Raw genomic sequence first — 3847 nt, 5'->3', positions numbered from 1 at the left:
CCAGCCCACAGCGGGGAACCGTGGCCCCGCCAATGGGGGCATCCCCCGTGTGTGCGCTGTGCCCCAGGGGATGAGTCTCTGCAGCCCCCATGGACAATGCCCAGCGTGTTCACCCTCTGCACGCCCGCCCAGCGCACCCCCACCCGCACACTCTCACAGCTTGCTCTGCACACACACGCGTTGTGTGTACGCTCTCCTTGCACACACTCACCTCCGGACATGCTCTCCTTGGGCAAACACACCCCCCCGTGCACACTCATGCAGCCCCTATATGTGCTCTCCCTCTGCACACACAACTCCTGTGCACACTCATGCATCCCTATACACTCTTCCTGTGCACACACACTCCCTGTGCACATTCATCCATCCCCTTTATACACTCCCCCTGTGCACACCCGCACAACCCATGCACACTCACACACCCCCTATACCCACTCTCCTTTTGCACACATATTCTGCACACACTCACACATCCCCTATACGCTTTCCCTGTGCACACATACACACCTGTGCTGCATGCTCACACATCCCCTATGCATTCACCCCGTGCCCACGCACACATCCTGTGCACACTCATGCAACCCCTATACACACTTTCCCTGCACACACCCACACACACCTTGTGCATGCTCGTGCATTCCCTGCACACTGTCTCTGTGGTGCATCCCCTATACATGCTGTCCCCTGTGCACATTGACCCCCACGCACACCTGAGCTCACTCCCACACCCCCACACAGCAGCAAGCCCACAAGGGCACCCCAGTGGGACCAGATCCCACCTCCCCGGGGCCATATCCCCCCTCCCTGCCGCAGTCCTGCCCAATCTGCTGCCTGCACAGGGGATTTACCTCCATTATTAACCCAATTAGTGGATTAACAAAGGCCCAAGTTGGCCACGGGGGGGGATCCATCTCCCCCAAACTGCCCACTCACATCTGATTCTGGGGACGGAGCCGGGGGCAGCCATGGGGTCAGGGCTCCTGCCAGCACTCTTCTCCTGCCTGCAGCACCTTTATTCTCACACCCTTGATTAGTTTTTACACCTCTTCTTTAGAGCCCCCGATCCCAAGCCCTCGGGACACCCTCGTTGGGGAGATGGTGTCGCGGCAGCTGCTGAGGCTCTCAGCATCCCCCAGACTACAGCGGGGTTGGGAGGGGCCCTGGGGGGCAGCAGGGGGAGGAGGGAGCTGGCACCCACCAGGACTGCTCCGCACCGTGGTCTGGGGCAAGGGGGAGGCACAGGGGCATTTGTGGAGGGGGGCACAGCCCCCAAACCCTGCCTCAAACACCTATAGGTCCATACGGCTCCATACGTGGAGACACTGGTCCATGCACGAGCAGGAGTGCCCATATGTGCTCAGACACTACACACGTCCCTATACATACACACGGGTGTGTTCAGACGTGTGAGCACACCATGTGCATGTGGGCACACACACAGTGCCATACCCCCCCCCTACACGCACACACATATGGGTCCATACACACCTAGGCACTCATATAGGTCCATAAATATATACCAGTGCTCACACGGAATGATACACACTTGGGCTCTTACGTGGATCCGTACACACACATATAGGGTCTCCCAGGGATCCCTACACCCATGGGCACTCATACGGGTCCACACGCATGCATCAGCACTCACACGGGTTCAGACACCCACATCTATACCCCTACACTTACATGGGCATTTATATGGATCCATACACTCATGTTGGTCCGTACGCACACACACGCGTGGAACACCTCCACACGCACTCCCAGCTGTACCCCAGCAGCCCCCTGCTCCTGCCCTGTGCCCCCACACTCGTGCCAGAGCTGCCAAACCTGCTGGAGCTGCTGCTGCCAGGGACTTGAGTGCCGACCCTTGCCTCCTCCAGGTGGCAGGTGGTCCCAGCCTGCAGAGCAGAGCTCTGCCTGCAGGTTTGCTGGGGAGAAGTCTCCAGGCAGCCACGGCCAAGAGCAAACACCACGTCCATCCATCCCCACCCTTGCCGCAGTGTAAACAGAGACCCTCTAATTTAGCCCCGGGAGCCCTGCGGTTGTTATTCCTGCACCTGGGTTAAAGACGCGCTGGAGGCAGGGGTTGGGGCAGGGAGACCACCTCTTCTCTCCCTGGGATCCCCCTCCTGAGCTGCCGCTGTCTCCCCAACCCTGCAGGTGAAAGCAATAGGGACAGAAGCAGGAGGGCAAGCACTGCACGGCCCTGCCACCCCATTTTGGGATGACCCCGAGGCTTGGGAAGGGGAACCGATGGACCAGGATGTCCATGGCAGGAAGGGCTGCAGTCAACTCAGAGCACTTTCCTCCAGGCTTTGAGATGTGAGCACCTCCATTCATGGCTGGTGACCCCTCCGCAAAATGCATGGAAAGGGTAAGTGGGTGCAAAAGGCGACTGCTGGCAGCAGGGACAGATGGGGCAGGCGCAGCACCACAGTGGGAGGAGGAATGGCCGCACCAGGGATGGTCGAGGATGATGGCAAACAGCTGCTGACAAAGCAAGCCATCCCTGAATTAAACGCTGAGGCTACCAGACACCTGAGAGTCCCCAAAGGGCTGTTTGGTGCTGCCCCCCCCAGCTGCTCCCAGGCAGGGAGGAAGGAGCTTTGGGAGGTCCTGATCCCCCAAACCACAACCGAATGGGTCTGAACGCTCTGGTGGGGTCCTGGCAGGGAGGGCAACCTGGCACCACCTCCTGGCAGGGAAGGCATCCTCCTGCCAGCAAACCCTCCGCTGTCAGAGAGCTGGGCACAAAACCCAGATGTTTGAGTCCCTCCTGCTGGGGACCTTCCCACGGTGCCACCTCCAGGAAGAGCCAGGGGATGGAGAGGGAAGCCCCGGGTCCTGGTGTTGCCCTTCCACCACTTGGAGGAAGCCAGGGCACCCATCTCTGTGTTTATGCGCGAGTCCCTGGGGGGCAAAAGCTGAATTCATGGGGCTGATTGAGCACCAGCAATGCTAGGCTCTTTCTGGCTCTCTCCAAGTGAAACACATGATGCAGCATCACAGCATCGCAACTTGGTGGCATGCCCATCCCCAGACAAGGCAGGGCTCATGGGCAGTGCATGGCCAGACCCTGCTTGGAGCCCCCCACCCCGGGGCTGGGGCTGCTTTGCAGCATTGGGCGCGGGAGACCTTCCGGACCTTTTTCCAGGTCCCTACTCATGTGTCCTTATCAAGTGTACATAGACCGGCGCCGGGGGCTGATGCAAGAGGCAGGGGTGAGGGGGTCTCACAACCCCGTAACATCAGAGTGGCCCTCCCAGATGAGAGCAAAGGTCCCACCAGCCCCCCCAAACTGGTGCCCTGGGAAACGCATAAAACCAGGGCAAACGTATTTCCCCAAAATGCTCCCCCTGGCGAAGCAGCATTTGCCTATTAACCCTCAATGGGTTTTTCTACCGCAACCTCATCCTCTGCTCCCATTTTTAGCACCACCGCGCTGCGTGAAACCCCCCCCTGTGGCTGGTCCCACACATCCCTCCCACCTCATCCCCATCAGGGCCCCCTCCTGGTGGTGGAGAACCAGAGAAAGGACTCCTGCCCACCCTCCACAAACCCACCTAGATTTCGTGGTCATCCAGGAAGATGACAGCAAGGACAGACCCTAAAACCTGTCCTAGGTGATGCCAGCAGTGGCATGCTGGTATGGGGCAGCTTCAAGCAGGGAGTCCCAGTAGGAAACAGAGCCCCAGCCATCACGAGGTCTCTCCCCAGTTCCAGTACCCCCATGCCCACACTGCCAGTGCCCTGGCAGCTTGCGAGTAGGCACCCACTGTCCTCCATGCTCCACAGCATCACAGCCCAGCCCCATGGAAACCTCTGAAACCCAAAGCACGGCCAC

This window comes from Charadrius vociferus, unplaced genomic scaffold (genome assembly GCF_000708025.1).
Source record: "Charadrius vociferus isolate BGI_N301 unplaced genomic scaffold, ASM70802v2 scaffold37, whole genome shotgun sequence".
Lineage (NCBI taxonomy): Eukaryota > Metazoa > Chordata > Aves > Charadriiformes > Charadriidae > Charadrius > Charadrius vociferus.
The sequence above is the reverse complement of the archived record's forward strand: the minus strand, read 5'-3'. Positions refer to the sequence as shown.